Raw genomic sequence first — 25260 nt, forward strand, 5'->3', positions numbered from 1 at the left:
GAAATATGTCAGGTACAGAAAGAGAAATACTGTATGTCCTCATTATAAGTGGGAGGTAAAAAGTAAGAAAGAAAGATAAAGGAAGAAAGGAAGGAAGGATGGAAGGAAGGAAGGATAATTACAATAATACATTGAAATTTCAGAAGGAGAGAACAGACCTATGTTTATTAGAGATGGGAAAGGTGGAGAGGCAGGGGGCTCAACAAGAAATTGGTTAATGGACACAAAGAATGATTATGTATTTTAATGATGTATATGCTAATTATCCTAATTTGATCATCACATATTTTATACAAATATTGATAGTCAACTCTGTACCTCACAAATATGTATAATCAATTATGTAAAACAAGAATGGGTTTCAGCAATACTAGTGGATATAAAGTCAATATACAGAAATAATTTGCATTCCTATACACCAGCAATAAATAGAAAATTAATTTAAAAAATCACATGCCACTTTATGACAAAAGATATGAGCATTCATTTTTCCAAAGAAGATACATGAAGATGGCCAATACATACATGAAAAGATGCATAACAGTAATAATACATTATTAATCATAGGGGAACACTAAAACCGTAATGAGATTCTACTTCACACCACTAGGATGGCTGTAATCAAAAAGACAGACAATAACAAGACTTGGGTGTAAATGTGGAGGAATTCAAACCCTCACACGTTGCTGTGGCAATGTAAAATGGTGTAGCTACTTTGGAAAACAGCTGGTAGTTCCTCAAAAAGTTAAACATGGAGTTACCCTATGATGTCATTGTGAGAGATTCTTATCTATTTACCTATTGAGTTATTTTTAAATTATATTTTAATAAGAATAAATCCTATGTCCATTTATTATGTATTTTCAGAAACTATCTTTTAAAAATGTAATTTGCCAGTGTATTTTGCATAATCTAAAGGTGATCAATGGTTGGCTGATTGACACAGTGATTGTCCGGTATTCCATTCATTCATTCGTTCAGTCGGCCAGCCCGGGGGTCTTTCGAAGTTGTGCCACAGAAGTGTCTATCTCCTCTTGGGCTCGGATCACTTGGGAAAAGTTGACAAAGATTGAACTTCCCTTTTCATCGTCTTTCATGAGCCTGAAACATGAATCTTGAGTTATTTGAAGGATTTCTCTCAAATCCTTAATTTCCTGTTTAACTAAATTTTTTTCCTATTTCATGCCATCCCGGTGCTGACCACTTTCAGTGGCTTTCCTCACTGTTGCTGCCATTTCAGTTATCTGGGCAATGTGGGCTTGTATTATCTTGAAATGCTGCTCGGTAAAACTCATTATTATGCCAAGGTCACCCTTCTTGGCCATCAGAAACCCAACCTTCGCTCTCAGTACTTGCTCATTATAAGTCCCAAAGCTAACTGATGTTCCTCCAGAGATGTATGAAGTCCTCTGCAGTCTCACTGATCTCTTGCCGTGTCTTGGCTAATATCTAGAGTCTTCATTCAGTTCTTGAATTTCTTCCTAGCACTGCTTTATCACTTCTAGTCCTCTTGAGGGGTGGTCTGCTCACAAAGAGATTTTGCCACATTGTCATGGTCTCTTGACCAGCCAGGAGAGTTTTGGCATCAGCAAGGCTCTTCTCCATTGTGCAACTCATTTTCTAGTCTCCATTCGTGGCAGCCAACAGCTGAAAAGCTTTTTGAAATGGTTGGTTGGGGGATGCCAGGAGGCTTCTGTGCTCCAGTGCAAGAGTTGGCGAGGATGTGGAGAAATGGGAACCCTCATGCACTGCTGGTGGGAATGTAAGATGGTGCAGCCATTTGGAAAACTGTTGGCGGTTCCACAAAATGCTAAACATAGAGTGACCCTCTGATGTCAAGCCTGGGGATACCTCCTCAGCCTCTGATGGTGCAGAGGCAGACAGCAGCAGGTAACACAAGTCTCCGTGAGAGAATAGTGAGGCACCAAGAGGAACTACTGCCCAGGGTTCATGGGGGCTGCCTACCCACCCCTTCAATTGAATCTCAGTACCATTCTCTTTCCCTCTCTTCAGTCCAACATACTTATGCTCGGGACCATGCATGATATGTGCTCTCTTCTGACACATAGGGTTAAATGATTCCCCATGAAAGCAGTATTTGCAGAAAGCTAATCCCTAACTGAAACCAGGAACACCCCAGCAGTGTGCTTCATCCCTGAAGCAGACTTGTTTCTGCTTTCACTTTAATGTGGGGCTTCGTTTCTGTCATGCAGGATGGAACATGAACACATCCTCATCATTTTAGTCCTCTTGGTAACCTTGGCTGTGATGAAGGAATATTCGTGGAATAACCCAAATTATGCAATGTCAATCTCAGAGGGCGAGGGCCCCAGGTGGAGACGGGCTGGGACCCCAGCTGCCCGGTGCTGGCCATCTCGGGTGGAAGGCTCTCAAATGTTCTCCACACTTCTGAGTGTGCTTCAGCTGTGGGCTGTAAAATGCTCGACAGGCCCGAGCTGTGCATGCAGGCATCAGCCTTGTAATGTGTGAGGACGTACCCAGTGGGACATCCTCTAAACTTGCTGTAGACACGCACTTAGATTGGAGCCCTAGGAATTGATTTCCTCATTCCAGCATCCATTAAATTGTAAATTCTCTTTACACCGGATACTGAAAGGGTGGGTTAGAGTGCTCTTAAGAAAGCCAAATGCATTAAGCCTTCCTCTGCAGAGCTTCCCAGTACAGGGCCACAGATAACCTTTGTCACATAATTACCTGGGGAGTTTGTCAGGTCTCATTCAGGCCCCACTCACTTACTGCTTTCCAATCCGTAGGCACGGTGATGGGGAGTTTGCGTTTCAAACAAACTTACTTTGCGCATGAGTTTAAAAGCTGTGAGCACTCGGCTGAAGTATGATTCCACAATCCTACACCCTGGGGGACTTAACTATCAGTTTCTAAGTGCATGTCACCAGGAAAGAATGACTGATTAATGCAAATCTCATCACTCTAAATAAGAAAATTAGGGGTTCAATTTTTCCAACCACGTGGATGCTTTAAGGGATCTGTGGGGCATTTGAATAGGATTTTGCTTATAAAATCTGATTCATGTTTTAAGAACCCACAGACTGCATCACTGAAGGTGTACCTTCCTGGCGGCACAGGCAGCCACATCCATCCTTCACATCCCTCTCCAGCCTGCCGCAGTCTTTGACAGAGTAATTACCTTTCCCACTTAAGCCTGTGCTCTCAACCTGGGCTGCTGTTAGAATCAACACTAAAGGAGCTTTTAAAAATACCAATGTCCAGGTCACAATCAAGACCAATTAATTGCATTTTGATTTCTGGGTGTGGGACCCAAATATCAGTATTTTTAAAGCTCTTCAGGTGATTTCAATGTGCACCAACATTAAACCACCGCTCAGAGGAATATTTCACCTGTTTCTAATAGCCTTCTGGCCCTCCCACATTCACACTGTGGGTGGTTGTTCTGCCCCCACGTTCTTCCCCATCTGTTGGAATGTGCTGTCCCACCACTCCATCCATCCCGGGGCTCCTATGGGAAACTGACACTGTCCGGTGCAGCCTTGCACACTCTCCACCACCAGTAATGTCGTACCACTTGACTCTTGCTGGGCCCATCCTGCTCTGGTCCCCACCGCCCTAGAGTGGAGCTGTCCCCAGCTGCCTCCCCTCTCTCCCTCAGCCTCGCATTCTGTCCTGGTGAAACCAGATGGCTGGTCTAGGTCCTTGATCAAACCAAGTAGGGAGAACCTTACCCGGGATCAGTGAAGTGTGCTCACCGTAGTCCAGTGAGCACACTCCGCCAGAGAAGAGGAAAAGAGACAGACCAACAAACATGCAAATAACAGGACTTTATTGTGCAAAGAGCATACGCACCACGTGTGTGCATAGGCAGCCTCGGAAAGAAAATGAGAAATGTCCCCTGCATTCCCAAGGGGATGGTTTATATATATATTGTCCTGGGACAGGGCTGTTTCACTGTCTTAAGTAAGGGGAGGAATATTCCTCTGTGGAGGAGGATCTAAGATAGTAATTAAGGCCTAATGAGGCAGTATCGGTTTCCGGTCTTGCGCAGGTGAAGGGTGGAAATGGTGGTCGTCTGTATTTTGCTCTCCTCGTGCGCAGGTGGAGCGGTGGAGCACGCCGATCGCTTGTGTGGTTAACTGCCTGGCAAACAGGCAGCAGTGCTGATCAGCCGAAATATTTATAAATAGCTTCTCTGGGGCATGTCCCTGTACCATTCCTGCCTCACTGACACAACCAAGCCACCCAACTCCTGCCATGAGAGTTGGACATTAAAGCCCACGTCACCAGCACCGTGTCCTTGTCTCCATTAACCATTTGAGTCAGTTCACCTTGCTGGCCAATGCCTGAGCGGTGATGAAAAGACTTAGATGAATTGGTGATTAAGCTGACATTCTATATTAAAAGTTAAGAAGTCTAGTGCATTCCACACAGATCCTCTGAAATATAGTGATTCCCAAGAGCCCCAGAGAAACAAGGGACAGGTCTTAGCTCCCTGGGGAAAGGGATTTGACAAAAGTTTGGCTAAGATCAGGGTCTCAGCAAAGCTGGTGGGACAAAGCTTTAAATTTGGCAGAGAGACAGTGCCAGACAAATTTATTCATTCAACAAATATTTTACTGAGCACCAACTACATGCTAAGCCCTGCACAAAGAGCTGGGGCTACAGAAGTGGGCAAAAGAGATTAAGTTCCTGTGCTCAGAGCTTACCTTAAGGTGATGAAGCAGTCAGACTAATATATGTGAGATGTGGTGTGGTTGTGGTTGTGTGAGAACTCACTACGGAGGGCTTTGCTGGAGAGATCAGGGCATTGAAAGATAAACAGAGCTAATCAGGTAAAGAGCTGGAAGGCTCCAGGCAGAGGTGATAGATTGTGCAAAGCCTCTGTAAGGCAGGAGTTAGCATGTTGAGGTCTAGGATTGAAAGGCAGCCAGCATTCCCTAGGGAAGAAGGAAAGAGGGAACCTCTATGAGGTGCAGCCCGACAAGGCCAGCCCATGCAGAGCCTAATCACCATGTTCCCAGAGCAACCAGAAGCCACTCAGGTGCGTGCTGAGAACAAATTTGGGGAACCAGAGAGGGTAGGGTAGACCAGTTGGCTGACATTCTCAGTGGTGATGGCAGGAATAGTATTGCTAGTAAAAGTTTGGTTGTTCAATAGTCCTTATAGCCTGGACTGGGATGGTACAATGGGGATAGGCAGAAGAGTCCGGATTCCAGAAATGTTTAGGTGATGAAGTCAGTGGCACCTGCCAGTGGTTCAGTAAGTGTGGTGGGCTGGTTTGGTATTCTCTCCCCTCTTACTTTCTGACTAATGCCCTCCTAGAGGCAGATACTTGATTTTGGACTTCACAAGTAGGATAAGTTTGTAGTATGACTCAAAAGGGGCAAAAAGTGACAGACATTTTTCGTATGAAGACACAGGAGTTACACAAGAAGTTACTCTTGAAGGTATAAAAGATTCGATTGTCCTATACATGCTTAATATTGAGGCCAGACCAGTGAGGGGAGGCTTTCTTCCCTCTTCTACTGGGATAATCCTAAGCCTCCCAAACTCTGTCCATGGAAATCAAAGAAGTACGTGAGCAGACCCGGCTGAGGCCAGGAGAAGCAGCCACAGGACCCTGGTGGTGGCCGTGACCTAGGGGCTCGTGGACAAGGGGAGGGAGCTTGGCATGTCTTGCTAAGACAATGTCACAGTGCACAAGGAGCTCCATCCTCGTTGGGGGGCCTATTAAGGAGTATGCAGAGGTGCCACATTGGGGTGGGTTCTGCATGGGTTACACACTGAAGAAGCACATTCACCAGCTAATGAGTGAGCCTGGGTCCTAATAACCTTGAGCCTGGAGGCTAAAGTCCTCCAGGTCTGCAGATGAGCAAGGCCCAGACAGCAGAGCCAGAGCCTGCAGAGAGGCCCCGGCCGATTTTGGGTTTCCTGAGTCTCTCCCTACTGACTTTTTAGCAATGAACGTAGGTGCCAAGTTTTAGCTGATAAACATGACAGGAGTAACAGAAATACATCGGGGTCACTTCAATCAGACAGTTAATCAGCTGGTCCAGCAGATGCTGCATGAAGACAAGTATTGCGTGATCACACAATTTATTTAAAATTACATTTGTACTGCATCTCTCTCTCTGTAAAAGAGAGTGGGGTGAGCCTCTGTGAGGTGTGTGTGTGTGTGTGAGAGAGAGAGAGAGAGAGCGAGAGAGAGAGAGAGAAGAGTAGACTGGAATTAAGTTCAAAAGTGCTAAGGAAGCATGCCTAAGGATGGGCAATGCGCTAATGAAGCTCTGGAGAGAGGAATAACTTAACCCCCAATGAGCCCTTTCCCCACTGAAATGGGCAGTGTGCAACTAGTTTAAGGATCTGAGACAGCAAATACTGGCAGCTTCTACTGGGAGATCCAATACCATTGCCACGGCCTCCAAGCTCCATCCTTAGTCTTGGAGGCTGAGGACGTCTTGTCTTCTGATTCCTTGTTAGAAGAATCATCAGGTTTGGAACCCATGGCAGGAATGGGTTCTTCCTGGGATAGTACAATTGAAATGTTGGGTCAATAGTTATGCCAAAGTATCCAAGGTTTTATTTTTATTTTCCATATCCCAGAATAATTATGATGCTTATGTTGTTACAAAAGCAATAAAATCTTGACTTGGGTTTCTTAACTTACAAAGCTGCTTCTCTGTGCTTTCAATAGTTTTATTTCATGTACTTCTGCCAGTTAAAAAGTAAATCCTTTGGGATATTACCCATATTATCCACCCAACCTTACCTCTGCGACATACCCTTAGTGCTGCATTTATGCAATAATAACATTTACAGAGTTCACTCCTTGTGGCAAGCAAACAGGACATGATCTTGCCCCCGAAGTGTTCATGGGATTGACCAAATACCCAGTGCTATAGCTTGGATGTGTCCCCCAAAAGTTCATGTGTTGGAAACTTAATCCCCAATGCAACAGTGTTGAGAGATGGGGCCTAATAAGCAGTGATTAGGTCATGAGGGCTCTGCACACATGAAGGAATTAAAGTCATTATCACAGGATTGGGTTAGTTCATTGAGGGAGGGTTGTTATAAAGCAAGTCTGGCCCCTGGTGTCTCTTTCTGTCTCCCACACCCTTGTCCTCTCACCTTCTGCCATGGGATGAACTTGCCAAACGCCAGAACAATGCTCTTGAACTTCCCAGCCTCCAGAACCATGAGCTAAATAAATTTCTGTTCCTTACAACCTACCCAGTCTCAGGTTTTTCTGTTATATCAACAGAAAATGGGCCAAGACACCTAGCTATGGACGTGTCTCTTCCTACTCCAATGGCTGACTGTGTTGAGAGAAAACTAAGGATGTATCCTGGACAGGGAATATCACAAGGAAGAGCTTCCAAGTCCAGCCTCCACAGCACTGAGCATCGCTGGGCTTTGTAAGCGAGTCCTCCAGTTCTGGACCACCCAAGCATAATCTGCTGCTGCGGATGAGTGGAAACATGCAGGCCAGAGAATGGCCAGTGACACAGTGGGCACCGGGAGAGGGCAGGGCATGGGGTTTCCCTCAGAGCTTGGGTGTGAGCCCCTTGTTCAAACAGCCAGGGGCCTGGGCGAGCGCAGCCATTGTGCCCTGAGCAAATGCCCCATTCAGGTCCCGATTCTCCCACACACTGGACATGTGGACCCCTCAACCCCTCAGAACCACAGTTCTGTCACCTGTACACCAACTGGAAGGTACCTATCCAGCCACCCTCAGGAGGACGCAAGCAAGGAAGGGTGTGGAAGCCCGCTGGACACTATGAAGTGCAGCCCATCGCTGAGGGGCTGTGGCCTCAGCACTGTCTATGCGTGCTGACATTGGTGTGGCTGTTGTCCCACCCTGATGGAAGGCTGTGGGTCAGCAGGGTGGGAGCGAGCCTGTCAGAGCAGGGGGTTAAAGGATTCCCTCTACCAACCAAGCCCAGCCCCCGGCTCCAGGGGTCCCCCGGTATTGCTACTTGGCTGTCTCTGGTGTGGGCCTGTGCTTACATTTCTCAGACCCTCACTGTCCACAATCCGGTGAAATCCCACGAGCTCTGCTTCCCCTCGGGCCCTGAGCATTAGAGGAAACTCAACCTTTGGTGGAAGCAGAGCTTGGAAAGCAGAGCAGAGCGAGTGTGGCTCTGTTTCCAACCCCATCCTCACTGCAGGAGCCTCCCACTGGAATTAGAACCTCTGTTAGCATCCTGTGTAAGTGTCCTATCCATGTCACATGGAAAGCAGCAGTTTTGTCAGAGCAGCCTCTCTTCCGGGGCAGACACAGGACTAAGTTGGCCCTTCTTCCCAGGGCTGGTCTCACTTCCATCTCCACACTTCCCGACAGCGATGGTGACCCCAGATACTGCAGAGGCAGCAGCAGCAGTGCCACTCAAGCTTGATGCAAAGGAGAAAGTGATCCACAGGCCATCACCTAAATGGACTTGGCCATCTTGGGTCTAGGACTGCTGTAGACTGAATGTTTGTGTCCCCCAAATTCATATGTTGAAACTCTAATCCCAAGGGGTTAGGAGTGGGGCCTTAGGGAGGTGATTTGGTCATGGGGGGTGAAGCCCTTATTAATGGAATTAGCGCCCTGGTACGAAGAGAGCTCTCTGGTCCTTTTCTGACATGTGAAGACACAGTGGGAAGACAGCTGCCTAAGAACCAGAGAGCGGGCTCTCACCCTCGCCAGACACCAATCTGCTGGCGCCTTGATCTTGGGCTTCCCAGCCCCCCAAACTGTGAGAAATGAATTTCTGTTGTTTACTCCACCCAGTCTTTGGCATTTTGTTATAGCAGCCCTAATGGACTAAGACAAGGACCCAGGAGCTGTGACACTGTCATTTCAACTGCTAAATAGTTTATTTACAGGTTGTTTGTGTGATGGGAATAGTGCATGTGTGTTTTCACCATGTTAGACTGGTGTATATTTTATGTCATATAAATTGATTGTTTTCCTTTGACTCCTCACATATAAATCAGTGGAATTACTGGTGGTGGGGAGGGGACAAAGAGGAGGACACACACACCTTGAAGAAAGAAATCATTATGTGTTCTGAGTCCCTAATTAGAGATTCTTTAGTCCATAAAGAAACAATAGTCTTGAAAGCTAGACTTCAATGATAGGGAAAAGTTTTATGTAAAAAAGCTTCCCTTTATATGACAGGGGCAGACCTTGGCTGTGCCCACACAGAGCATTATGTAAAACCTGTTGTGGAGGGAAGCAGGACATGGCGTCAGAGGACAGACTGCTGCCCAGAAAGGGGGCAGTACCTCCTAGAATGGGAGGACACTTAGAAATTTTGAAAGAGAGGAGCTAAGATGTTGCGTGGGTCTCTGAGAAGGACTGGGTGAAAGGAACCAGACAACAAAAAAATCTCAGTAGACACCCCCCAATAGGCCGAGAGAGAGCCTGAGAGCACCTAGTGACTCTCCCCGGGAGAAGCTGGCATTAGACAAACGAGCCTGAGATGGGGCCCGGCACAGCCCCCTGGTGGCGGTAGGGGCCTGCCAGTTCCTGTGCTTTTTGGAAAGAGACGAGAGACCCAGGGGGTCTGAAAAAGAGGCCTGGGGTTGTGAGAAGGAGGCTATGGGTGGACCTCAGACTAGAAGCTAAGGCACAGCCCCCGACCCCGCCGTGAATGCCAGCTCTACCCTACAGGCCCACGTGGGCCTGACCCTCCTCAGCAGCAGCGGCGCCCAGGAACCAGGCATCATCTCAGAGCTAGGACTCAACCTCTTGTTCAGTGAGGTGGCTCTGAACCAGGAGAGCCTAAGTTCGTTACAGGGAAAGTTGGAGCCTCCCATCCCCACACCCCACCTGTGGGAATGTAGGCTCCAGAGCAAGGCGAGCTCAGCTGCTTTCTGCTCAGGAGAATGACAACAGCTCTGTGCACTGCTGGTGGCCCCCGCTCCATCCTTGTCCCCACACTTGTGCCCTTAGTCTCCCGTGGAGTTCAGGCACCTTCCCCAGCCTGGCTGCAGTGTGGGGCTGCTGCAGGGAGGCGGGCAGGCTGGAAGGGGGTAGGGTTGTCCGGTCTGGAAACACAATGGAGGGGCTAAGAAAGGACCAGTGATGGGAAACACAGCCCCACCAGAGGGACAAGGCACAGAGAGACAGCAGAGCCCCCTATTCACCCTCTGTGGCTCTGCCCATCTGACTCAACCAGTGCCCAGGCCTCAGCGACACCCCTCGTGGTCCTGCTCATGGTCCTGAGCAACTCATGTGTGTGTCTTCACACCATGAAGCACTTACTATGGGCCCAGCCTTGTCCTTGGTACTTTCCTGATCATCACAGCCATTGTGTGTTTTGTACGGATGGGAAACTGAGGTCAGATAACCAGGAAAAGGCTGAGCCAGGCTGAACCCATGTCTTCCTCCATGCCCGTGTGCTCTCTACCACCTGGTGACATGCTTAAGCCCGCTTACTTGCACACATGAACAAGTCCTGTTCACAAGCCCCTGCTGCCTTCCCTGCATTTCCGTGGGTTGCCCTGGTTCACATCTTTACACCCCTACTGCACGCTCAGAAGGGTGGCCCTTGGCGGGCGTTTGGCTCACTGTTTATTCCAAGCCCAGCATGGCTGGACCATCGAATGCATGATGGGGTGAAGGGACTTTATTTGCTGAGATGGCGCCTAATTTCTAAAAATGGATGGTCTAAACAGAAGGGGACTGCTGGGATCTGCTTCATCTGTGGAAAGCTGTGCTCCCACGGGCGAGGCATCGCACCACCTGGGGGCAGAGTTCCTGGACCCTCCAGCTGAGTCTCTTCTGGCTCCTCAATTCTCACACCTGCCGAGCCTGAATTTCTTCTTCCGTCCCCTTCGTGCATCTTTATACACAGAAGAATATGTTTCTGCCTTCCCTCAAAGAAGATCGTTTAACTGCATTTCTACGACACCCTCGTTTTGCAGCTCAGCTGACCCCCGTCTGCCACCTCAGCGCTGCATGCCAGGGCCCCACAGCCAGAACTGCTCCTGCCCGCTCCTGCCCCTTCCCTTCCCCCACTCCCGCCTCCCTCCCTGCCTCCGCTGCTTCCTTCCTGCTCAACGCACTCCACGAGCGTTGTCAAAATCAGCGTGCAGGCGGGCACGGACAAGACAGAACGCAGATGTCTCGGTCCTCACAATTCCGTCCCTGGACTCACTCTCAGGTGTCTAACAGTCTTTTCCTCTTTTCTTTATTTTTTAAAGCTTTTCTAGTGACTACTTATAACCGCTTCTTATCTTTCAGAGCAGATTATTCATAGATTGATAAACAGACAGTTATCTATGGACAATCTGCTCCAAAATGTAAGAAATTTAGCCTTACACTACCTCCTATCTCCTATTTCCTGTTCCTGATTTTTCTTACAGTGTTATTTTTATTTCTTCTTATAGTTAGTTGCTTTTTCAATTTTATGTGACAACCTCAAGTTCTTGAATCATTCACCTTAGATGTATCAATGGGTCTCAGCCTTCATGATTAGGAAATGAGTCGCTTTCCTCCGACCCCTGGTTTCAGTTAGTTATGACAATTTTATATCGTCCAGGCTTGTAAACTTTACCTTCAGTTTTGTGACTAAATATATCGTTTGTACTTTGTCTTTAAGTTGACTTTAACCACTGAAGTTGCATAAATAGATCGATAAGATTATAATTATAAGAATCATCACACGAGTAGTGTTATCAAAATTCTAGAGAAGAAAATGTAATTTTATTGCCATCAGAATCTTGTTTCTCATAGAAGAACCATCCAAACACCAAGGGGTTTCTTTCATCCCTGACCTATTCTTCCCCTATCATCCTCCTGCTCTGATTCCTTTTCTATTTTGTTGATGTGCATCCACGAGCAATCTTGTTTGTATAAGTTTGCAAAAATGCATAATCTTTTCTGAGTCCCTGCATACCTCAAAATGTCTTTCTTTTGGTTCCATTGGTTTCATGATTTCTCCTTCCCTTTTACTTATTTTTCTAGTAATTGAGATCTAATTTGCATACAGCAAAGAAAACAAATCCCAAGTGAACAGCCAGATGGATGTTTGTATGTGACCACCACCTGTATTAAGATATAGACCATATCCATCACCCAGAAAGTTCTCTTGTGCCCCTATGGTTCAATACCACTGCCTCTCCTCCTCAGGCAACGACTGTCCTCTCTATCAGCACAGATTAGTTCTGCCTATTATAGAAATGCATATAAGTGGAATCATTCAGTTTCAACTCCATACTTGGCTTCTTTCATTCAACGTAGTAACTATGAGATTATCCCATGTGTTTGTGTGTAGCAGTAGTTTGTACTTTGGAAGTGGATGTGTAGCAAGGGGGTTATCCGTTCTAGTGATGGACATTTGGATTGTTTCCAAGTTTTGGCTGTTACAAATAAGTCTGCCAGAAACATTTTCGTACATGTCTTTTTGTGAGCATCTTTTGGATATATAGTAGATACTGCCAAACTTTCCCGAAGCAGTCGAGCCCTTCATGCTCCCACCAGCAGTGGGTGAGAGTTGCAGTTAACCCACCTCCTCATCCACACTTGTCAGTCCTTGCAATTTAAGTCATGCAGGTGGGTATCTTGTGGGTTTAATTTGGATTTTCCTGATAAGCCATGATGTTGAGTATCTATCCATATGTTTATTGGTCCCTTGAACATCCTTTGATTGATAATTTGAGTGGAGATACAGTTTCAGGTTCAAAATAATTTTCAGGATATTGAAGGAAATGCTTTGTTGTTATTGATGAGATGACTGGAGAATTTTATTTTTGTTTTTACGTAAGTCGCTTGCTTTCGTCACTATGGACATTTTCAAAACTTGCTCTCTACTGTTCAGTCCTGTAGATTTACCAGGATGACGTTAGGTGTGGGTTTTCTCCATCAAAATCTTTTGATTTTCCGTGGGTTTTTTGATGTGGAAACTCCTGTATTTCTTCAGCCAAGGCCATTTTCTTTTTGTAGCGACTTGCCCCTTTCCTCCCCTCTGTTTCTCTAATGGAAATGTCCAGCAGATGTCAGGTTGCCTGGATTCCTTCTCTGCCTCTTCTAACTTTCCCCTGATTTTTTTATTTTTATTTTTATTTTTACACAGTTTATTTAGGAGAGTGCTGTTTAATTTCTACACATTTGTGAATTTTCTGTTTCCTTCTGTTATTGTGGTCAGAGGACATATATTCTATGGTCTTAGTCTTTTAAAATTTTTTAAATGTATTAAGACCTGTTTTATGGGGAAAAAAAAAAAAACAACAACAACAAAAAAACCCCAGCAACAAAAAATACAAAATCTAGGTTTCAGCAGGACCACACTCCTGAAGTCTCTAGAGCCTAAAGAATCTTTCCTTGCCTCTTTCCTTGCTTCTGGTGGTTGCTGGCAATCTTTGTCATTTGTTGGCCTGTGACAGCATAATTCCAAACTCCATCTGTCTTCACATGCCTTTCATCTTTGTGTCTTTACATGGCTTTCTTTTTTTTTTTTTTTAATTTTATTTTGTCAATATACATTGTGGTTGATTATTGTTGCCCCTTACCAAAACCTCCCTCCCTCCTCCCTCTCCTCCCTCCCCCCCAACAATGTCCTGTCTGTTTGCTTGTCATATCAAATTCAAGGAATTGTAGTTGTTATATCTTCTCCCACCCCCCGGGTTTTTTTTTTTTTTTTGTGTGTGTGTGTGTGTGTGTGTGTGTGTGTGTGTGTGTGTGTGTGTGTGAATTTATATATTAATTTTTAGCTCCCACCAATAAGTGAGAACATGTGGTATTTCTCTTTCTGTGCCTGACTTGTTTCACTTAATATAATTCTCTCAAGGTCCATCCATGTTGTTGCAAATGGCAGTATTTCATTTGTTTTCATAGCTGAGTAGTATTCCATTGTGTAGATGTACCACATTTTCCGTATCCACTCATCCGATGATGGACATTTGGGATGGTTCCAACTCTTGGTTATTGTAAAGAGTGCTGCAATGAACATTGGGGAAGAGGTATACCTTCGACTTGATGATTTCCATTCCTCTGGGTATATTCCCAGCAGTGGGATAGCTGGGTCATATGGTAGATCTATCTGCAATTGTTTGAGGAACCTCCATACCATTGTCCATAGAGGCTGCACCATTTTGCAGTCCCACCAACAGTGTATGAGAGTTCCTTTTTCTCTGCAGCCTCGCCAGCATTTATCGTTCAGAGTCTTTTGGATTTTAGCCATCCTAACTGGGGTTAGATGGTATCTCAGTGTGGTTTTGATTTGCATTTCCCGGATGCTGAGTGATGTTGAGCATTTTTTCATATGTCTGTTGGCCATTCGTATATCTTCCTTAGAGAAATGCCTACTTAGCTCTTTTGCCCATTTTTTAATTGGGTTGTTTGTTTTTTTCTTGTAAAGTTGTTTGAGTTCCTTATATGTTCTGCATATTAATCCTTTGTCAGATGTATATTTTACACATATTTTCTCCCACTCTGTTGGTTGTCTTTTCACTCTGTTAATTGTTTCTTTGGCTGTGCAGAAGCTTTTTAGTTTCATATAATCCCATTTGTTTATTTTTCCTTTGGTTGCTCGTGCTTTTGGGGTCGTATTTATGAAGTCTGTGTCCAGTCCTATTTCCTGAAGTGTTTCTCCTATGTTTTCTTTAAGAAGTTTTACTGTTTCAGGGTGTATATTTAAATCCTTAATCCATTTTGAGTTGATTTTAGTATATGGTGAGAGGTATGGGTCTAGTTTCATTCTCCTGCATATGGATATCCAGTTATCCCAGCACCATTTGCTGAAGAGGCAGTCCCTTCCCCAGTGAATAGGCTTGGTACCTTTGTCAAAGATCAGATGGCAGTAAGTGTGAGGGTTGATTTCTGGATTCTCTATTCTATTCCATTGATCAGTGTGTCTGTTTTTATGCCAGTACCATACTGTTTTGGTTATTATAGCTTTGTAGTATAGTTTAAAGTCAGGTAGTGTTATGCCTCCAGCTTTATTTTTTTTGCTCAGCATTGCTTTGGCTATGCGTGGTCTTTTATTATTCCATATAAATGTCTGGATAGTTCTTTCCATTTCTGAGAAAAATGTCTTTGGAATTTTGATGGGGATTGCATTGAATTTGTATATCACTTTGGGTAGTATGGACATTTTCACTATGTTGATTCTTCCAATCCAAGAGCATGGGATATCTTTCCATCTTCTTGTATCCTCTCTAATTTCTCTCAGCAGTGGTTTGTAGTTCTCATTATAGAGATTTTTCACCTCCTTGGTTAACTCAATTCCTAAGTATTTTATTTTTTTGGTGGCTATTGTAAATGGGCAGGCTTTCTTGATTTCTCGTTCTGCATGTTCACTATTGGAGAAAAGAAATGCTACTGATGTTTGTGTGTTAATTTTGTATCCTGCTACTGTGCTGAAATCATTTATCAATTCCAAGAGTTTTTTTGTAGCGGCTTTAGGCTGTTCGATATATAGGATCATGTCATCTGCAAACAGGGACAGTTTGACTTCATCTTTTCCAATCTGGATGCCCTTTATTTCCTTCTCTTCTCTGATTGCTCTGGCTAGTACTTCCAACACTATGTTGAATAGGAGCGGTGAGAGTGGGCATCCTTGTCTAGTTCCTGTTCTTAAAGGAAAAGCTTTCAGCTTTTCCCCATTCAGGATGATATTGGCAGTGGGTTTATCATATATGGCTTTAATTATGTTGAGATACTTTCCCTCTATACCTAACTTATAGAGGGTCTTTGTCATGAATGAGTACTGAATTTTATCAAATGCTTTTTCAGCATCTATACAGATGATCATATGGTCCTTGTGTTTGACTTTATTAATATGGTGTATCACATTTATTGATTTGCGTATATTGAACCAACCTTGCATCCCTGGGATGAATCCCACTTGATCGTGGTGAATAATTTTACGTATGTGTTGCTGTATTCTGTTTGCTAGTATTTTATTGAGGATTTTTGCACCTATATTCATCAAGGATATCGGCCTGTAGTTTTCTTTTTTGGTTATATCTTTACCTGGTTTTGGTATCAGGATGATGTTTGCTTCATAGAATGTGTTGGGGAGATTTGCATCCGTTTCAATCTTTTGGAATAGTTTGTAAAGAATCGGTGTCAATTCCTCTTTGAATGTTTGGTAAAATTCTGCTGTGAATCCATCTAGTCCTGGGCTTTTCTTTGTTGGGAGCCTTCTGATAACAGCTTCAATCTCCTTTATTGTTATTGGTCTGTTCAAACTTTCTACGTCTTCATGGTTCCGTTTTGGGAGCTTGTGTGTGTCCAGAAATTTATCCATTTCCTCCAGATTTTCAAATTTGTTGGCATATAGTTGTTTATAGTAGTCTCGAATGATTCTTTGTATTTCAGATGAATCAGTTGTAATATCGCCTTTTTCATTTCTAATTTTTGTTATTTGAATCTTCTCTCTTCTTTTTTTTGTTAGCCATGCTAATGGTTTGTCAATTTTATTTATCTTTTCAAAAAACCAACTTTTTGATTCATTGATCTTTTGTATTGTTTTTCGGGTTTCAATTTCATTAAGTTCTGCTCTGATCTTAATGATTTCTTTCTGTCTGCTAACTTTAGGTTTGGATTGTTCTTGTTTTTCTAGTTCTTTAAGGTGAAGTGTTAGGTTGTTCACTTGCCATCTTTCCATTCTTCTGAGGTGAGCATTTAATGCAATAAATTTCCCCCTTAATACTGCTTTTGCAGTATTCCACAGGTTTTGGTATGATGTATCATTGTTTTCATTAGTTTCAATAAATTTTTTGATTTCCTGCTTGATTTCTTCTTGGACCATATGTCATTAAGTAGAATGCTGTTTAATTTCCATGTGTTTGTATAGTTTCCAGAGTTTCATTTGTTATTAATTTCTAGTTTAAATCCATTGTGGTCTGAGAAAATACATGGATAATTCCAATTTTTTTTAATTTATTGAGACTTGATTTGTGACCTAGTATGTGATCTATCCTGGAGAATGATTCATGTGCTGATGAGAAGAATGAATATTCTGAGGTTGTTGGATGAAATGTTCTGTAGATATCTGCCAATTCCAATTGGTCTAGAATCTTGTTTAGATCTTGTGTTTCTCTCCTGTTCTTTGCCTAGATGATCTGTCTAATATTGACAGTGGGGTATTCAGGTCCCCTGCTATTATGGTATTAGTGTCTATTTCCTTCTTTAGGTCTAATAGAGTTTGTTTTATAAATCTGGCTGCTCTAACATTGGGTGCGTACATATTTATGATTGTTATGTTTTCTTGATTCATCAGTCCTTTTATCATTAAGTAGTGTCCCTCATTGTCTCTTTTTATGGTTTTCAGTTTAAAGTCTATTTTGTCAGATATTAGAATAGCTACTCCAGCTCGTTTTACTTTTCTGTTTGCATGGTAAATCTTTTTCCATCCTTTCACTCTTAGTCTATGTGAATCTTTATGGGTGAGGTGGGTCTCTTGTAGGCAGCATGTAGTTGGGTCCTCCTTTTTGATCCGGTCAGCCAGTCTGTGTCTTTTGATTGGGGAATTTAAGCCTTTTACATTAAGAGTTGTTATTGAAAGGTGTTGATTTATTCCTAGCATTTTATTGGTTGTTTGGTTGTCTTAGGTGTCTTTTGTTCCTTGCTTTCTGATTTACTGTTTGTTTTCTGTGTTTGTTGGTTCCTTAGGTTGTAGATAGCATTTTTGTTTGATTCTTTTGTCTTCACGAATGCCATTTTTATTATACCAGTGGGTTTTGATTTTTCTTGGGTTTTTATGGCAGTGGTAGTTATTTTTCAGGAACCAAACCCAGTACTCCCTTGAGGATTTCTTGTAAGGGTGGTCATGTGGTAGTGAACTCCCGCAGTTTTTGTTTGTCTGAGAAATATACTATTTGCCCTTCATTTCGGAAGGATAGCCTTGCAGGGTAGAGTATTCTTGGCTGGCAATCTTTGTCTTTTAGTATTTTGAATATATCATCCCATTCCTTTCTAGCTTTTAGGGTTTGTGATGAAAAGTCTGATGTTAGCCTGATTGGGGTTCCCTTATAGGTGATTTGACGCTTCTCTCTTGCAGCTTTTAAGATTCTCTCTTTGTCTCTGAGTTTTGCCAATTTGACTATAACATGTCTTGGAGAAGGCCTTTTTGGGTTGGATAAGTTTGGAGATCATTGAGCTTCCTGGATCTGAAGATCTGTGATTTTTCCTATACCTGGGAAGTTTTCTGCCACTATTTTGTTGAATATGTTTTCAATGTAATCTCCTTTTTCCTCCCCTTCTGGAGTACCCATGACTCGGATATTTGAGCGTTTAAGGTTGTCTGATTTCTCTCAGATTTTCTTCAATGTCTTTGATTCTTTTTTCTTTCTTTTTTTTTTGTCTGCTTGTGTTATTTCAAACAGCCCATCTTCAAGTTCAGAGGTTCTCTCTTCAACTTCCACAAGCCTGTTGGTTAAACTCTCCATTGTGCTTTTTATTTCACTGAATAACTTCTTCAGTTCGGCAAGTTCTGCTACATTTTATTTTAGGACATCAATTTCCTTGTACATTTCCTCTTTCAGGTCCTGTATACTTTTCCTCATTTCATCATGATGTCTAGCTGAGTTTTCTTGTATCTCATTCAGTTTCCTTAGAATTATCACTCAAAATTCCTTGTCAGTCATTTCAAGGGCTTCTTGTTCTACAGGATCTAGACTTTGAGATTTATTAACTTTTGGTGGTGTACTTTCTTGATTTTTTGTATTTCTGGTATCTTTTTTTTGATGTTTATTCATTGTGGCAGGGGGTTTCACAGTCCACCGGTTTGAGACTATTGACTAACTAAGATGTTGCTGTGGTTGCCAATTTGGTATGGCTACCTCCGTGACTGCTCAGGTGGCCTCTAGTGCCTTGTGTGTGTGGATGCCTCGGGTCTTGGGCCTCTCCGAGGGGCCACCTCTCTGGTCAGCTTGGACTCTGCTGAGCTTCCACTTTCCATGCAGGACTTCTCCCTGTTCCGTGCACTCTGGCCCAGGCTGCTGGCTCACGCAGTGGCGGCCCCACAGGGTGTGTGGTTTCTGTTGAGTCTCTGCCTCCCTAGCCGGACATTTCCCTGCTCTGTGCACACTGGGCTGAGCTGGGACGTGTCTTCTGCAACCCTCGTCTATCAGCCAGGCCTTCAAGACCCTGCTTGGCACCACCTCGCCCAGGAAGTCTACCAGGTTTCTGCTAGGCGCAGACGACCGGTCGCTCTGGGTGCCTTTGTAGCACTGTGTAGATCTTTCTCGGGACTTATCACCTTCCTCCTGGTATCACAGTTATTTGTGTAGTTGTCTTATCTCCCACACCAGAGTGTGAGCTCCTCGGGGGAGGAGCCCGCAGCACACGGTTCACCTTTGAATCCCCCCGGCGCAGACCGAGTCCGGTGCCCACCCCCAGTCAGCTCTCCGGCAGGTTCAAGCGAACTCGGGAATGCTCTGACCACACTATTCCTAACCAGAAATCGGTTAGGCGTTTTTCTGAACAGGTGGCCACAGAGATGGTATCTGCCTCCTGGTAACAGGAAGTTTACTGGGGGCCGGAGCCCAGGGTGCAGTGGAGTTACAGTAGGCCCAGCCTGTACTTCCTTGCCCTCCCGACACTGGCCAGGGATGCCCCATGCCACCAGCCCTGCCAGAGAACCATGGAGGGAGTGGGAGGGGAGGCTGGCCCACAGGCCCCAGGAAGCCCCGCGCCAGGGCAAACAAGTGGGAAGGCTCAGTGAGGAGCCGAGCTGGGTGAGGAGGACAGGCCTGGCCAAGCCAGGCCGGAGCCACCACCACCTGAGAAAATGGAGGCGGCCCCAGGGCCGGTGAGTGGCCCGGTGGGGCAGGCGGAAGCCAGGCAGGTGTCCGTCTCCAAGCAGGGCCGGGCCAGGGGTCACTCACGGGGCTGGGCCGGGCCAGGTGGCTCTCTCTCTGCCTCCATGTCATCGCCGTCCCCGTCCTTGGCCGCCGCCGCCTCGGGCTGCTCACTCGGTCCCGCGGCGTGGCTTGGGCGCTCCCAGGAATCTTCTTTTATGCTGGCCTGAAACCTCGAATCCTGAATAGGGCAGCTGGCTGCTGCAGCTAAGAAACAGTTCTTTACCTGCTCCACTTCAAAGCTGTTGCCTGTAAACAAGGCAGCCTCTCCTGCCAAGGGCAAAGTGGCGGTCAGCCCCCACGACCGGCCACCAGCAGCTGTCCTCCCTTAAGAGACGGCAAGAGGAAGGTCCACAAGTTTCCCGGCTGCCTAAGGCCCAGTGGCCACCTTTTCCACCTCAGCTACTCAGCGCCAACCGCCGCAGCCACTGCCATCTTAGGATCCGCCTTTACCCTGATTTTTTATCCCATGTCTTTATCTTTCTGCATTTAAGTCCTGGGAGACTTCCTTGACTTTATGCGTGACATAATCATCAAATCAAATCAAATGAAAGTTTGTCTCCCAAGAGACCCTTAGAAGATGAATCTGCAGTTCCTTATAGGACAAATAGCTATGGAACTAAAGGCTGCGGCTCACTCTGTCCCGCTTGCTCATCTTAGATGACAAAGCACACGACACAGTCTGAGACAAAGGACTTAGTTACTCAGTCAAGGTCATCCAGCTGTAAGTAGCAGAGCCAGGGTTAGATCTCCCAGTTATTTTTCCATCACATTACTCGGAATGACCCCATGGGGGAAACACCTTTAGCAGGAGCTCTTCCTGGTGCTTCTAGATACACCATGTAGTCATGACCTGTTTCTGCAGAAAGCCTTGCCCAGCAGCTTGACCTCCCCATCTCCCTCCGCGTGTCACCGTGTAGCATGGTGTATCTCTGCCCCATGGGCTCTAACACCTACATTAATAAACAGGCACATTGCGTGATTGCTTGTCCTTTGACATTTCTGCCTGTATGTCTTCTCTTCCCAGTAAAGCTCCTGAGACTTGAAGGCAGGGACTCCCACATTCTTCTTCTGGGTCCTCCACAGCATAGCACTGGTTCCACTAAGGAGGTGCTAGATGTATCTGGGGGCTCCATGGGTTCCTGCAGGTAAGGACACAATTTATTCATCTCTAAAATACCAACTTAGCAGAGTGCGTGGGGCATAGCAGGCCCAAGCGTGTCTTTACTGACAGGGTTTCCCGTCAATCTGAACTAGAACAGAGAACACATACATGTTTTTCTTAGGACCATCATTTCAACCGTGCAAATCCGTAGGGTGTACTCAGTCAAAAGCTAACTGGCTTTGGGGACACGAGATCCTTCTCTTGTTATCTCTGGATCTTCAAGCAACTCACATAATGGTTCCGATCCTCATCTCCATGCAATGTGGGCTTAGGAGAGCAGGGGAGGGATTAGATTCCTACTGTGTGTGGTTGTTGTGAGGGTGAAGTGACACAGGGAAATAAAATGTCTGACAATTGAAGGTCTTTTTTAAAAGCCTAGTTTCTTTCCCTTTCCCCCTTCCTCATCTGCAATAGCCATTAGCCATCAGCCCAGCCACCCACTCATAAGGAAAGGCTTGGCTATAAATTAATTGGAAATGCCTTTAGTGATCAAGGTACAGAGCCTTTGCTGAAGGAAGGGTCGTTAAAATTTAGAACCTACCATTTTTTTCTTAATGAGGTAGCTGGGTCTGGAGGGAGTGATAAATAGGCCCTTCTCATACCTTGGAATCAGGGAGCCACAAAAAGACTTTTCAAAGCTCCCTCTAATTAAGCCCTTACACAGGCGTACTCAATACTCATCCAGGCCTTTCCCATTCTAATAAGTGACGACTTTCATTTCTGCAGGGCAGAAGCCTCCAGGGGCCCCGCTGTGCTATGTGAACACAGCAGCCGGTCTCTGCCCCACTCATAACCCCGGCTTCCCTCCCTCCCCCCACTTTGGGGACCAGTACTGGTCTGCCTTCTGTCCCCTCCCTACCAGGGGACCCTGGGTGCCTGACGGGCAACCCAGAAAGACGGGCCAGGCCTGCAAAATCACCCGTGTGTATTCCTAACAAGAACAGGGGCCCGTTTCATTTCAGCTTCAGAGGGAGGCTTAGATGGGGGTGGCCACCAAGCTATTTTCATTCCCTTCAGTGAAAATGCAGGTGGGAGTTTCCAAAATGACACATGCAGATTCAGTCAAGAGAGTTTCGGAGCACCCGCCGCAGCGATCCCTGTCACCTCACTGCATATGCATCAAGAGCTGGCTTTTCTCCGTCGCCTCCCCACTGGCCTCTTCCTCTCAGCGGATGACCTCGCTGCTGCTGCACGCGCTGGGGACGCTCCAACGTCCATCCCCAAATCCAGGAAGCTCCCCCCACCCCGCCCCCGCCTCTCTCCCTCTTCCAGGCAGGATGTAGATTTCCTCCCACGAAGGCTGATTTCCCTGCCCGGCTCCAGCCCCTGGTCCCTTTCTCAGGGACCTGGGGGTCCCGGTTTCTACCTGCTCCCCGCTCCTGCCGTCCCATCGCATGCAAGCACAACCCAGTGTTGAGCAGCTGGGGTCCCTCAGGCCTCCCTCAGGCCACCAGCCTCGCCCTTTGCCTGCCCTTCAGGCAAACTTCTGGACGTGGATGTGGACGGTAATGCTGCTGGGTTTGCTGGCCAGGGTGGGCTGCTGGTGGGGATCAGCACTTTCCAGTGGTGGGCTTCCTTCCACCTGCCATCTGATGGGTTCCTGGAGGTGACCTGACAGATGTCGTGAATAATGTGGCCAAAGCTCATAGCCTGGCAAAAATACTGGCTTACAGGCATTTACAATGGACTCGGTTAAGTCCTTATGCTACGTCAAGTTATGTTATACTTATGCCATCCTTGCTTCCTTATTTCTCATTTGTCTTTTCCACTGAATGAATGCGAGCTCCACAAAGATGGAAATTCTGTGTGTCCTCTTTGCTGTCATATGTCCACCCTTGCATGGGTGTGTGGCCCATGTGGGCACCCAATAAACACACTTGTTTAAAAAATAACTGAGTTATAAATGAACACCAAATTTGCCAATATGATCAAGGAACACATACATTAAAATACCAGTCCATCACAAAATGTTACAAATTGGTGAAATTAGGTAAAAGGAGTTTATCCAACTTTTCTATTTTTCTGTAAGCTTAAAAAAAAAGCCAGTGGAAAAAAACACTCCACATGAAATAGGGTCTTTTAGTTTCAGAACTGTTTTTCATGATTAAAATTAATATTCCAGTAAAATAATTCCAAATCCTTCTCAATTCTTCTAAAAGTCACCCTCATCTTTGTAGTCAACACTTGGGAACTAAACACTGAGCAACAAAATTAATTTCTCCCATCTTTTTTTTTTTTCTACTGCAAAAACTTGACATTTTCTCTTCACAATGTTAGAGAGCACATTGCCACTGTCCCAAGAACTACACACCAGGCAATGTCTTCCCTGCCTGGCATTCTTGGTGGGTGGATGGAAACCACAGAAGCTAAAATTCCCACCCCAGAGGGTCCTAGGTAATCTCCCTGAGATGTAGCTTGTTAAAGGCTGACATCCTAGGTTTCATATCTTCCCAGATTCTTATAGAATCACACTCCTCATAGGGCATAGACCCAGAAGGGTTTGATCTTGATTTCTTTTAGTCCATTGGGGACATTTGTTTAGTCCATGTCAGGTACCCTTTTCATCAGTAGGAAGCAGTGGCAAACACAGCTGGAACTGTGTATCTCAGCCTATAGCATAAGCATTATTAATATCATAAAATCTTATGAGCTCAGTCATGAATGACCCAATAACTGAGGACCTCTCTCATTCTCCATAATCCAATCCAATCCTATGAATGAAACAAATAGTTTTTAATCCACAAACTTTCTCCACTGCCTGAGCCAAGGCTCATCTCCACACTTCCTTGGTCCAGTGTTTCCTGCAGATTCTTGATATCCCAGCAGTCCTCCACCCAAGAATCTAGAGTTACTCCGTATTAGTTTTGCCCAGCACAACACAGGCTTCGAGGAGAAGCAGCACAGTGGACCAGGGAGCTTTGAGGTGTGCAGCCCAGAGCAGGCTCAGTGCAACTCAGAGACGCAGAAAGTCATGAAAAGTTTTCCAAGGAGTTCTGGGATAGAGGCTGGGGCAAAGGTATGACCAGGAATCAGATCCAGCGTCCACTCTTGGGCAAATAAGATGCCCTGTCATCTCTCACTGGAGACTTTCATCTCAGGACACGCAGGCTCTGACACCACTGCCAGCTGTATGAAATCCACAACCTCGGCCTGCTGCTCTCGCTTCTCCATGTAGCTCCCAACCTCCCCCCTCACCATCTGGCCCATTCGCTCAGGTCAAGTCCACCTACACCCTATGCCCCTTTTCCTTCCTCCTGCCACTTCTCCCTCCTCCACTGAGGCTTCCAGGGTTCCTCCCACAAGACTGGCACAAACCTCACTTGGGAAGTCTTCCTCCCCCAGTCCCACCTCACTAAATAGTTGAGATGTTTATTCCAGCTTCCTTCACACTTACATGTTTGCGGCAACTCTATCATTTCATAACTATTGCTGTTCCTCTTGAGTTTTCCTGGAGACTACACACATTTTTTTTTTTTTTTTTATTGTGCATACATTTTATTTGCCTAATTTGGTGGTGGTGATGGTGTGGGTTTGGTGGGGAAGACTGGCCTTACAATCACATTGGGAGTGCAAATCCTTGTCCAACAAGCTCATGAGACATCCACTCAGCAATACCAGGCACTGGCAATTCAGCTAAATGGGATAGAGAGGGATGGGATCAAATTGAAGAGAAACAGCTCTATCCAACTTTCTTTTCTACCACCACGGCTATTTAACAGTAATTATGATTTAGAGGCAGACTTTAAGCCTTTCGATATGAGCCATTCTGGAAGCTTTAGACTCAGTAGCTCCATCATTTTTCCACTCATTCATTCAAAGCACGTCTGTTGAGTGCCAGGCACTTTCCTAGGTGTTGGGGGCCCAAGGGTGATTAAAACTTGACCTTTGCCTTAAAAAGAGCTCACAGTCTAAAGAAGGATCTAGGTAAATATACCACTGATTAAAGTATAACTTAAGGGGGGGAAGAAGACACAACAATCACAATTCCTTGATTTTGTTAAGACAAGTGAACAGATATGATATTGATGGGGGGGAGGGGGACGAGGGAGGGAGGAAAAGGAGGAATTGGTAAAGGGGCACAAAAATCAACTATATTGTATATTGGTAAATTAAAACAAAAAAAGAAAAAAGAAAAAAAGAACTCATATCCTGTTGAATTGGCCACAATAAAGCCTCTGTCAAACAAATTTTGTTCATGATTACATTAGAAGTTTAAAAGTAAGAAGTTTTAGCATGAGTTGTTTTCCTTTATTATATGGACATTCTTATAACGAAATCACATAAATTTATGTGGAAGAGCCTTTCTT

At 45.1% G+C, this 25260-nt stretch overlaps 1 pseudogene; it reads right to left on the reverse strand.

The window, feature by feature from the left end:
- Nucleotides 1-977: 977 nt before the first annotated feature.
- On the reverse strand, nucleotides 978-1617 carry LOC134381678 (FGFR1 oncogene partner 2 homolog; annotated as a pseudogene).
- Nucleotides 1618-25260: the final 23643 nt, after the last annotated feature.

This window comes from Cynocephalus volans, chromosome 7 (genome assembly GCF_027409185.1).
Source record: "Cynocephalus volans isolate mCynVol1 chromosome 7, mCynVol1.pri, whole genome shotgun sequence".
Lineage (NCBI taxonomy): Eukaryota > Metazoa > Chordata > Mammalia > Dermoptera > Cynocephalidae > Cynocephalus > Cynocephalus volans.